This window comes from Panicum virgatum, chromosome 5K (assembly GCF_016808335.1).
Source record: "Panicum virgatum strain AP13 chromosome 5K, P.virgatum_v5, whole genome shotgun sequence".
Taxonomy (NCBI): domain Eukaryota; kingdom Viridiplantae; phylum Streptophyta; class Magnoliopsida; order Poales; family Poaceae; genus Panicum; species Panicum virgatum.
Genome location: NC_053140.1, coordinates 50896813 through 50909012, shown reverse-complemented (window position 1 = coordinate 50909012; position 12200 = coordinate 50896813). Strand labels below are relative to the sequence as shown.

The 12200-nt window shown below is 45.0% G+C and overlaps 1 long non-coding RNA gene across 1 annotated transcript; it reads left to right on the top strand.

Annotated features, from left to right (window-relative positions):
- Positions 1 to 10109: 10109 nt before the first annotated feature.
- On the top strand, positions 10110 to 12189 carry LOC120708284. The gene is made up of 2 exons (XR_005689312.1): positions 10110 to 10270; positions 11590 to 12189. It is a non-coding gene; the product is annotated as an uncharacterized LOC120708284 (long non-coding RNA).
- The last annotated feature ends 11 nt before the right edge of the window (positions 12190 to 12200 follow it).

The following is a 12200-nucleotide window of genomic DNA, read 5'->3' as shown; positions in this document are numbered from 1 at the left end:
CAGATGGGATCGTGTACATGGGGATGCTGCAGACCAACCGGTCTGACCGGTCTGGAACCGGTCTGACCGGTCTTCGCGGGTATAAATACCCCTTCACTTGTATTAGGTTAGTGCGGCTTTTGTATTCCATCCGTGGATTGTTCTGCTCCTCCCAGGCCGGCGCCCCTGTGTCTCTCTCCCCGTTCTTCTCTTTAGAGTAGGATTTGATTATGGATTTGTGAGACTTTGTATTGGATTTGATTGGGAAAGGAGGCCCCATCCTCCTTGTGCCCTCTGGGCTTTTGAATCAATCCAATCCCGTCCCTCTTGTGCTCTTTTGTGATGGATTTTCGTTTCGTTTTTTATGCACATGATCGTGACGGTTCGTAGAGCTCTTTGTAGTGATTCCCGTGCCCCTAGCTTCGTGCCAAACCCTCTGGAATCACGAGTTCCTACGAATTGAAGTTTTTGAGTTCTTGAGAAAACCCCAATCCTTCTTGATCTTCCCTCAAATTCTCAAGTTTCATTGATCTTCTGGGAAAGATCTCTTGGGGATATGTTTGCAGGTTAGTTGCGGAGGTGTCCTCCAAGTTTCGCTGGATTTGGACTTCGTTTGCTCGAGATTCTCCTTTTGAAGTCTTGTTCACGGGTTTTTCTGGGTGGCACCGGTCAGACCGGACGGCAAGGCCGGTCAGACCGGTCAAGACCTGTTCAGGCCACGACCGGTCAGACCGGTCCGTTGCACCGGTCAGACCGGTCCAGGCAGACAGTTCTGTCTCGTTTTGCTTCCGCGAAGTTTCCTAGGGTGTGCTGCTGTGAGATAGCTAGTTCATAGCTATTCTCACATACCTTAGGTTGAAGGTTTGCGGTGATTTTTGGGATATAGGCCGACGGATCGATTTCGAGAGAAATTTTGATTGGCTCCCATTCACCCCCCTCTAGTCGCCAGTTTCGGTCCCTCAATCGAAGATCTCTCGAGGGGTACATGCATCTTTCATTCTCTTTCTTAATCTATCTTAGAATCGGTAGAATACCTTATATTATAAGACGGTGAGAGTATATGTCTAAATTGCCAATGGTAGCACATAATACAAAGTTAAGGAAGTGATCGGCCATATGTGACAGTCCCACACTTGTCACTATGTTTTTTTTTGCGGGTTGTCACTATGAAAAATTGATCCAACACACTCTCTAATACCTGCTACAAACTATATATCAACACTTGTCTCTATAATAAATTTAATTTAAAATGGCATTGCTCGTATATATGGTTTTGTACGCCTTTTATCTAAATATTAATTCAGGTCTCCGTCCGCGTGGCAAAGTGCTTGGAACTATAAAGGTAAATGAATAACATGGACAAACATATAATAAAGAAATATATTAAGAGCTGTCACGTGCCTTCTATCCCAATACAATTAGCGTGTTGGGAGAGCATGTACTCTCCCTTTATTCGTAGGGAGTTAGGGTGAAATATTTGGGTAAAATAACTTATGAGCAAATGAGAGGTATTGTGAAACTGTTGGAGCACATCCTTCCCAAATAATATTCGTTTATTGGGGAAAGGGGATCGGACAGACTGAGATGCTCTTAACGTGCTATGGTAATGTGATAATCCATAAGCATGAGCGTTCGTCTTGGCAAAAAAATATCCATGAGAATAACCAAAGAACACATGGCACAAAACACAAAGACACAACATATAACCATTTTCACGCCATATCTGTTACAGGAAAAGAGTGACAAATGGCTCCATAACAGTACAAGGAACGTAGTAGAAAATTCAGGCGACCTTAGTTGTAGTAACTAAGGCTACCCGTAGAGGTAATAAGCATACATAATTAAGAGACCTCCTTATTCATTGCACAACGACATTCTTTCTTGGCGAAATAAAAAGCACGAACCTTAACCTCCTTGTACTCAGGCTTGCCTGCAAGCTCGGATCAGGCGCCGGGAACTGCAGCGAGACAGACCCACTGGCCGATGAAGAGGTTGTCGCAGTTGATGTTGGGGTTGAAGAGGAGGAACTGCTTCAGGGGCAGCCCGGTAGCTTGCGCCACCGCGAAGCACGTCTCGTGCTGTTTCACCCCGTACGCCTTCTTGCAGATCAGCGGCGAGGCCGCCGGAGCCGGACGGTGTGCGTCCGCCAGGGTGATCACGGCGATGAGGAGGAACGCGACAATGAGAGCAACGGCGCCACGCTTCGCCATTACAAGTGCTGTATGTGGGGCACGTGAATGAAGCTAGGAATAATAAGCATTGCAGATAGGTGTGTGTAAGGTGGAGGCCTTGAGCTCTGCTTTGCTGCTGCGACTGCGAGTGGCTTGCATTGGCTACGTTGGAGTGCCTTCTTATATAGCATAGCAAGTGCAAAAATAGGCCAAAAGGTGATTACGTGTAGGTGACAACATCAAGTGTGTGCAGGGGCGAAGCCACGTTCATTTAAGGTGGTGCACAGGCACCAGGGTCCAAATCAAATTACAGTGTTGTTTATTAAAGCTTTGCTTGGAAATTTTGAGTCTAGTGTAAAAATGATGAAGTCGGGCACCAGGGTCTTTCTCTGATCTAGCTTCGCCCCTGAGTGTGTGTATCTTCGGTATTCCATGACCTTGGAAATGGAGCTGCGGTCAATTACTGGTGATACTACTTACGGACATGTCTTAGTTTGTATTGTTGGTCACATTTGCATGGCGGCCATTCTTTTCCTTGGGTGAAATAAATTGAGTTTAATTTCTACCGGCTTTGCTTGGGAAGCCAAAAAAGGATTTCAGGCCAACCATTCTTCTTCGACTCTGGCCAAGGACCAAGCAGCTAGCTAGCCTGTGAAAGCAATCTCAGGGAGTTATAATTCCTATGAGAGTACATAAATAATATAATATATACCATCTAACTTTGAACGTGTAACTTACTAGAACTATGGATTATTACCCATGGACCGTTTTACAAGTTGTCATTGACATGAAAGTCACAAGATTACTGATTTTCATCGTCTAATAATAAGTAGGCCTTAGATAGGGAGTTTAGTGTTTATAATAGCGCATCCGTATATGCTATGCAACGATGATGCTAATTAAGCCTTCAGTTGTCCACGTACTGGTGGATACTAACAAGACATTGTGATAATGCACTAATCTGTTCGGCTTGCATCACTGGTTATTGGTTAGCAATGTAGGAATTATTAAATCGATAGACGAGGCTAGCTATAGATAAGGACTAAGAGCCAGAAATGACACAGGCTAAGCCCAAGACAAGCGTGATGATTAGGGATGCAAGTCCCACCTTTTTTGGGTCATTGGGTCGACCCAAAATTTGATAAAATGAACTAAAACGGCATGCCATGTAATTAGTTTGGGAGAAAAAATGAACTAAAATGAAAAATCCAAAAACACCAATGGATGATTGATGTGACTAGAACATTTTAGTTCATTTTTTCTCACTAGGGATGCCATGTAATTAGTTTGGGAGAAAAAATGAAATTAAAAATGAACATGCATTTGATCCCCCACATTTGATAAAATAAACTAGAACGGCATGACATGAACTAATTACAATGGTCTAAAGCCATCCACTTGCATCCCTAGTGATGATTGATGTGACTAGAACATTTCACACGCTTTGCACGCCCTATCATATAAGAGATGAAAAAAATAAGAATACTATAGATATAGCTCACTTACATTTTAACATTTATAACATCACGTGTTAAAATTGCAGGATATTCATATATTTGACAAGAAAAAGACAGAAAATGAAACTAAAAATCAGAGAACGCTACTACAGAACATGCCTTTGATCCCCCACATTTTTCCCGATCACCCTCTTTAGTCCCGGGTCCAATAGCTTGGGGTGGCAGGGACCTTTGGTCCCGGTTGGTGGCTCCAACTGGGACCAAAGGTACCGGACTTTTAATCCCGGGTGGTAACACCAACCGGGAGTAAAGTATGACCCTTTGGTCCCGGTTGGTGATTCCAACCCGGACCAAAAGGGTCTTTAGTCCCAGTTGGTGGCTCCAACCAGGACTCCAACCAGGACTAAAGGGTTCTTTACAGGTTAGTTTAAAAAGAAGGCATCACATGGAAAGTCATAAGTGTTGTGTAGGTGGGGTGGTAAGGACTTTTTACGCGAGGCAAAAGGTCATGAGTTCGAATCATACTAGGTGCAGAATAAACTTTTTTTGCATTATATGTACCCTTTTGTCCCGGGACTAAAGATCCGAGTCTTTGGTCCCGGACTGATAGTCCCGGTTCCAAAACCGGGACCAAAGGGCCTAATGAACCGGGACAAAAGGCAGGTTCTGTGCCAGTGAATGAAAAAATAAGAATACTATAGATATAACTCACTTACATTTTAACATTTATAACATCATGTGTTAAAATTGCAGGATATTCATATATTTGACAAGAAAAAAGATTGACAATGAAACTAAAAATCTTGTGGTGCTAGTTACATCCACGAGTCACTCTTCAAATTCAACAACCAGCTTCCTTATATCTCCCACCAGCCAATGTGCCAACCGTATTATTAACATGCAAAATACTATTGGATGAGTTGTGTGAATTATTTTCTCACTACTATAATTATTTACTACTACTATTTTTACATCAACTCCTCCAATATGGTTGTTGGATTGGGAAAAGGAAATCTATTGAAGATGCTCTATTGTGCCATAATCTGTAGCTAAGTGTTAGACATCTTGGAGAGTAACTTCCTTCATGGGCTACATCCCCGGCTTATTCCCCTCTCGAAGTATACTCATCAATCCTCACGCCTGTCTTGTTAGCCTCGTCTATCAATTTAATAATTCCATCATTGTTAGCCAGTGATGCAAACCGGACAGATAGTGCATTATCACAATGTCTTGTTAGTATCCAGTACATGGACGAACATCTTTGTTCCATAGCATAGACCCATGCGCTATTATAAACACTAGAATCCCTATCTAGGGCATACTTAGACAGACGATGAAAATCAGTAATCTTGTGAGTTTCATGTCAACGACAACTTGTAAAACGGTGCATGGGTAATTCATAATCCTATATGTTTATTACACGTTCAAAGTTACACGGTATAAATTATATAGTTTATATACTTTCATAGGAATTATAACTCCCTGAGATTGCTCTATGTTTTGACTAGCTAGCTGCTTGTTGGTCCCTGGCGGCCAAAGTCGAAGAAGAATGGTTGGCCTCAAGTCCTACTGTTTGGCTTCCCAAGCAAAGCCGGTAGAAACTTCAATTATTCATTTCACCTAAACAAAAGAATGGCCGCCATGCAAATATGACCAACAATGCAATGACATGTCCGTAAGTAGTATCATCCAGTAATTGACCGCAGCGCCATTTCCAAGGCCGTGGAATACCAAAGACACACACTTGATTCTGTCATCTACACGTAGTCACCTTTTGGCTTAATTTTGCACTCGCCATGCTATATGAGAAGGCACACCAACGTAGCCAGTGCAAGCCACTCGCAGTCGCAGCAGCAAAGCAGAGCTCAAGGCCTCCACCTTACACACACCTATCCGCAGTGTGCTCATTGTTCCTAGCTTCCTTCACACGTGCCCTACAGCACTTGTAATGGCGAAGCGTGGCGCCGCCGCTCTCATTGTCGCGTTCCTTCTCATCGCCGTGATGATCACCCTGGCAGACGCACACACTCGGGCTCCGGCAGCCACGCCGCTGATCTGCAAGAAGGCGTACGGGGTGAAAGAGCGCGAGACGTGCTTCGCGGTGTCGCAGGCTACCGGGCTGCCCCTGAAGCAGTTCCTCAGCTTCAACCCCAACATTAACTGCGACAACCTCTTCATCGGCCAGTGGGTCTGTCTCGCTGCCGTTCCCGGCGCCTGATTCGAGCTTGGAGGCACCCTGAGTACAAGGTCGTTACGTTGTTCGCGCTTTTCATTTCGCCAAGAAGAATGTTGTGCTATGAAATAAGGAGGTCTCTTATAGATGCTTACCTCTACGAACCTTAGTTATTGTAACTAAGGTCGTCGGCTGAATTTACTACTACGTTCCTTGTATTGTTATGGAGTCATTTCACACTCTTTTCCTGTAACAGAATATGGCATGAAAATGCTTATAATTTGTGTTTTGTACCACCATGTGTTCTTTTATTGCCAAAGACAAATGTTCATGCTCATACATACACATATTACCATATGCACGCAAATAGCGTCTCCAGCAGCACCATTTTCCATAATAAACTATCATTATTGAAGAAAGATACTTTGGCAGTTTCTTAATACCTCTCCCTTCCCCCAATAATTAATATTTCAGGCTAACTCGCTCCCTCCTAATAAAGAAAGAGTAAATATTCTTCCAATGCGGTAGTTGTATTGGGTTGAGATTATTGGAAAACTATAATAATTATAACCTCTAAGATTGAGCCGAAATCTTAAGGTTGAATAAAACTGTTATTAGGAGATACTTACTAATTAATTAAATATCAAAACCTGAAACCATCAACAATTCAGCACACGGGCAACAATAATTTATCTGGAACAGTCCAATAATAGAAGTTATTTGATTTGTTCTAAGTTAAAGTAGTCTAAGTTTGACCAAATTTATGAAGAAATATTAACATCTAACACATTACATAATTAAGTAAATTATATATATCATAATGATCTAATTCATTTGACAATTGAAATATTATTAATCTTTTCATTAATTTTAATTAGTCAAACTTAAATAGTTTGATTTATAACAAACTAAAATATCTTATATTTCAGAATGGAAAGAGTATTTAAAAATAATTTGCTATGGCAGTAGCTATACCGGAGCAGTGGCCCACTGGTACCGCATCCCAGCCATGCACGGTACCATGTTACCTCTCTGATCCTCTTGGACAGTGGGTCAGCCTTGCTGTCGTTCACGCTTGACTGAGAGTTTCTGCAAACATCCTACTATGGCGTAATACAACACCGTTTTTGATATATACGTATATATCACATAGATCCCCACAAATTAACACACGGACAAAGTTTGTATAAATATCGGATACGTATAAGTGTCCATGCGTTATTTTGTGGGGATCTACGTGATCGTCGTGATCGTCATGGATGGAGGGTGCTGGTTCGACTCGCATACGAGATGGACTAAGGCCTCACTGTCAATAACAAGAGACGAACCAAATCAAATGGACCAAACAAAAAATTTAGGTGGAAATTTTATTCGCTTTAGTAATAGGTATAGATATAGATTTGATGATACCTCTCAGGAGTTTTGAAAAAGGCATGTCGTTTTCCTTTTTATCTGGAATAACACCATATTTATGTAAAAGGGACTGTGCACGATATCAGACAACAATCTAGACGGTGCAATGTAATTAAGATGCTCTCTGCGCAAGCTAACGAGACATAGATTTTCAGCTCAACATTAAGGAACAAACAGATATATTATTCTGTCAAAATTTAATTTCAAATGGTTTGACAACAAAAAAATTGTCAATATTGACATTAAATAAATACAATATTGTTGTTAATATATTCAGAGAAAACTCTATAAATCATTCTAGAAAGCTTCAGAAATATATATGTCCTAACATTCCAGGCACCTGTGGCTTATTACCCTAATTAATAAATATTTGTGGTAAATGTATTCAAATTGTTTGAATTTAGAACTAATCCCAATTCCACTTATCTGTACCTTTCCACTCAGTTCTTGGGAGAGGAACTTCCTTCATGGGCTACATCCCTGGCCTGCGCCTTGACTATGATAGATTGACTCTTTCATTCTTGCAGCCTATTCTGGTTCCAATCCCCCTCTCGAAGTATATATCATCACTCATCAATTCTCACGCCTGTCTTGTTAGCCTCGTCTATCGATTTAATAATTCCATCATTGTTAGCCAGTGATGCAAACCGGACAGATAGTGCATTATCACAATGTCTTGTTAGTATCCAGTACATGGACGAACATCTTTGTTCCATAGCATAGACGCATGTGCTACTATAAACACTAGAATCCCTATCTAGGGTCTACTTAGACAGACGATGAAAATCAGTAATCTTGTGAGTTTCATGTCAATGACAACTTGTAAAACGGTGCATGGGTAATCCATAATCCCATGTTTATTACACGTTCAGAGTTAGACGGTATATATTATATTGTTGGGAAAATTGCAAGGCTACCCTTATTTTGAAGTCTAACTACATGTTTACCCCTGTTTTGCAAATGGCTCATTGTTGGGAAAATTATACTTTCATAGGAATTATAACTCCCTGAGATTGCTCTATGTTTTGACTAGCTAGCTGCTTGTTGGTCCCTGGCCAAAGTTAGATGGTATATATTATATTATTGGGAAAAGTGCAAGGCTACCCTTAATCTGCATTCATCCAAGAGGCAGGGATCAGGGATAGGGGGTGGAATTGTAGCCCTCATGTAGGCTTTTAGTTCCAATAAACTCCTCCAAGAGGGACTTCTGAATTTTTAGCCACAACTTGCACTTTAAGTCTCCATTAGCCCCTCCTGTTTGATTCTTTAGGCCATCCCCAACCCATGGTGTCTATAGGTGGTGTCTAAAAAAAAAAAGAGGACAAGAAACTACCTATAGACAAGAAACTACCTATAGACACTACCTTTCTAATGCATAGTTTCTATGATAAATGAAGAAAATAAATCTCATCCAATCCTCTCTCTTCTCTCTCTTTGCCTCACCCTATCACTCTTCTATTTTTCTTGGTTCTTGTGTAGACATGGTGTCTTGCATGAGAAACCATGTCTATGTTTTCCCACATTAACTCTCTTGCTATATGTCATCAAGTTGCTTATATGGCAATTTCATTAATGCTATGGACACCATCCTACTAGAAGGGTTGGGGATGGTCTTAGGGACTAAAGTGTAGAGATTTTTGCATAAGTCTCGTGAACCAAACAGGTCCTTAGTCAGGCATGCAAAATCTCATCGGTTATTCTTCGTCGCTCATTGTTTGTCGGCAAATAATGTTCAAATAAGACTAGATTACCATCGGCCATTAGTCCAAAAAAATAGTTAAGCGCTGAAATCCCAATCAGCCACCTGCCAAAAACGCTCGGCAATTTTTGCAGATGGAGTAGTGTATAACTGTATACTCATGTGCTATTATAAAGACTAGAATTCCTATCTACGGCCTGCTTAGACAGTTAGGCGATGAAAATCAGTAATCTTTTGAGTTTCATTTCAATGACAACTTGTAAAACGGTGCATGGGTAATCCATAATCCTATGTTTTATTACACGTTCAAAGTAGCACGGTATAAATTATATTGTTTATATACTTTCATCGGAATTATAACTCCCTGAGATTGCTCTATGTTTTGACTATATAGCTAGAGCTGCTTGTTGGTCCCTGGCCAAATTAAAGTCGAAGAAGCTAAGAATGGCTAACCTGAAGTAACTTCAATTCATTTCACCTAAAGAAAAGAATGACCGCCATGCAAATATGACCAACAATGCAATGCAACGACATGCCCGTAAGTAGTATCACCCAGAAATTGACCGCAGCGCCATTTCCAAGGCCGTGGGATACCGAAGACACACACTTGATTATGTCACCTACACGTAATCACATTTTGGCCTACTTTTGCACTCGCCATGCTATATAAGAAGGCACACCAACGTAGCCAATGCAAGCCACCACTCGCAGCAGCACAGCAGAGCTCGATCAAGGCCTCCACCTTACACACATCTATCTGCAGTGCTCATTATTCCTAGCTTCCTTCACTTCACGTGCCCTACAGCACTTGTAATGGCGAAGCGTGGCGGCGCCGCTCTCGTGGTCGCGTTCCTCCTCATCGCCGTGATGATCACCCTGGCGGACGCACGCCCTCGGGCTCCGGCAGCCACGCCGCTGATCTGCAAGAAGGCGTACGGGGTGAAAGAGCGCGAGACGTGCTTCGCAGGCGCAAGCTACCGGGCTGCCCCTGAAGCAGTTCCTTAGCTTCAACCCCAACATCATCGGCCAGTGGGTCTGTCTCGCTCCCGTTTCCGGCGCCTGATCCGAGCTTGTTGCAGGTACCCTGAGTACTCACGATGCAGGTGGGGCGGGCTCTTAAACGAGCCCGCATGGCCGCCCCGCGAAAAAAGCTCTTGTGGCTAATGCGGTCCAGCTGCAAAAATTTCGTGGCCCAATATTTACTACCCTACCTAGGCCCGTGGACAAAACAAATCCGCAAAGAAAAATCTCGCAGATCCGCTCCGCTCCGCCGCAACCTCCTCCGCACCGGCATCTGCTCCTGCTCCTAGGAACCATCCGCAGCACAAGGGGAGTCCGGCGGCGCTTACTCAGGGGACGCCGCCGGTCTGCTCTACAGGTACGGTCCCCTCTTTCTCGCCTCGATCCTCTCTCCCTCTGTTATTTGCCTCTCCATGCGGTGGTGGTGGGCAAAGGCCATGGGCGCACATCAGAATTCATGTCAGGTCGAGCAGAGCCTTAATCGCTTGCTGCCCTCACCTACCATCTGTTTGGTTGGAGAGCGACACCAGCCAGGTCGGAGCGGACCCATCCCCGCGGTTGTTTGGATAGAAGAGCAGAGGGTTGGGTTGGCTCCAAAAGAGAATATTCCTTCTAGATGCGGGTTTACCCCGTCCTCCGAAAACTGGCGGACGGAGCCAACCCGCTCCCGTCCGTGCCTCTTCCGTCCGTTCCGTCAGCAGCCAGGAGGTGGGGGCGGCGCCGGCCAGGAGGCAGCCCGCGGCGGAGCGGCGCCCGGCCAGGGAGGGGAGGGAGAAGGGGGGAGGAGAAGGGGGTGGGGGGCGGCGCCGGCCAGGAGGCGGCCCGCGGCGGCTCGCGCCAGCGGCGGAGCTCGCCCGCGGCGGCCCGCGGCGGAGCGGCGCCCGGCCAGGGAGGGGAGGGAGGAGAAGGGGGTGGGGGCGGCGCAGGCCAGGAGGCGGCCCGCGGCGGCTCGCGCCAGCGGCGGAGCTCGCCCGCAGCGGCCCGCGGCGGAGCGGCGCCCGGCCAGGGAGGGGAGGGAGAAGGGGGTGGGGGCGGCGCCGGCCAGGAGGCGGCCCGCGGCGGAGCGGCGTCCGGCCAGGGAGGGGAGGGAGGAGAAGGGGGTGGGGGGGCGGCGCCGGCCAGGAGGCAGCCCGCGGCGGCTCGCGAGCAGAGGATGCCGGGGCACACGGGCTGAGGAAGAAAATAAGGGAGAGAAAAAAATAAAAATAAAAAGAAAAAAAAGTGAGAGGTTGACAGGTGGGGTCCATTGGTGGTAAGTGGGACCCTCATTAACGGTGTTATCGTGCCATCCAACCCGTATTCCCAATTCCTCCAACCAAACATGAAATGGGTTCACTCCGTCCCCAAAATCAAAAGTACAACCAAACAATGGATGGGTCGACTCCGTCCCCAAAATCCGGGTTGGATCCAACCCAACCCATTGATCCCGCAACCAAACACATGGCTAGTTCCGCATCCATCTGGCCCAATATTTTCTTGATGTATTCTAGTCTGATTCTCGATTGAATGTGTTCCAAATCTCACGTGGAGGGAAGAATAATATGATTCACAATTTTCATTATTGCTTGATTAAATCTTTAGGTGGAACGGCTTGCTGCCTATGTGGTATTCTTTTTTTCCCCTTGTTCCCTCGTGTGATATGCTTGCATCTCATAATGTTCATCTTTGCTGGACCAGATGGATGCAGCTGACGGATGCGATCTGTTGGGCTGGCACTCCTCCTTGGCAGTGATGGAGGACAGGGAGGAGGACACTGGCGGATTGGAGCCTGCAGTTCGACCGGGTCATGTTGGATTGGATCAGCAATGGGGATCGCAAATAGGAGGTTGAGTCCACCCAGTCAGATTCCAGCAAGCAAGCGGGCTGCACGAGGGCTTTGCGGGTCTGCCGCAAAGGCCACAAATTAGTGTTGTCCACTTTTTCAGAGATTGCGGCCAACCGCCAGCCCGCAAAATTAGTTAGCGACAGAATTTGCGGGTTTGCGGCTGCCCACAACCCGCCCCACCTGCATCGTGGCTGAGTACAACCAAGGTGGTTACGGTCCGTGCTTTTTTATTTCGCCAAGAAACAATGTCGTAGTCGTGCTATGAATAAGGAGGTCTCTTATGTATGCTTATTACCTCAACGGTCCTATCTGCGCGTATAGCCTTGGTTACTGTAACTAAGGTCGGCTGAATTTGCTACTACGGTCCTTGTATTGTCATGGAGTCATTTGTCACTCTGTTCCTGTAACAGATATGGCTTGAAAATGGTTATATAAGTTGTGTCTTTGTGTTTCGTGCCATGTG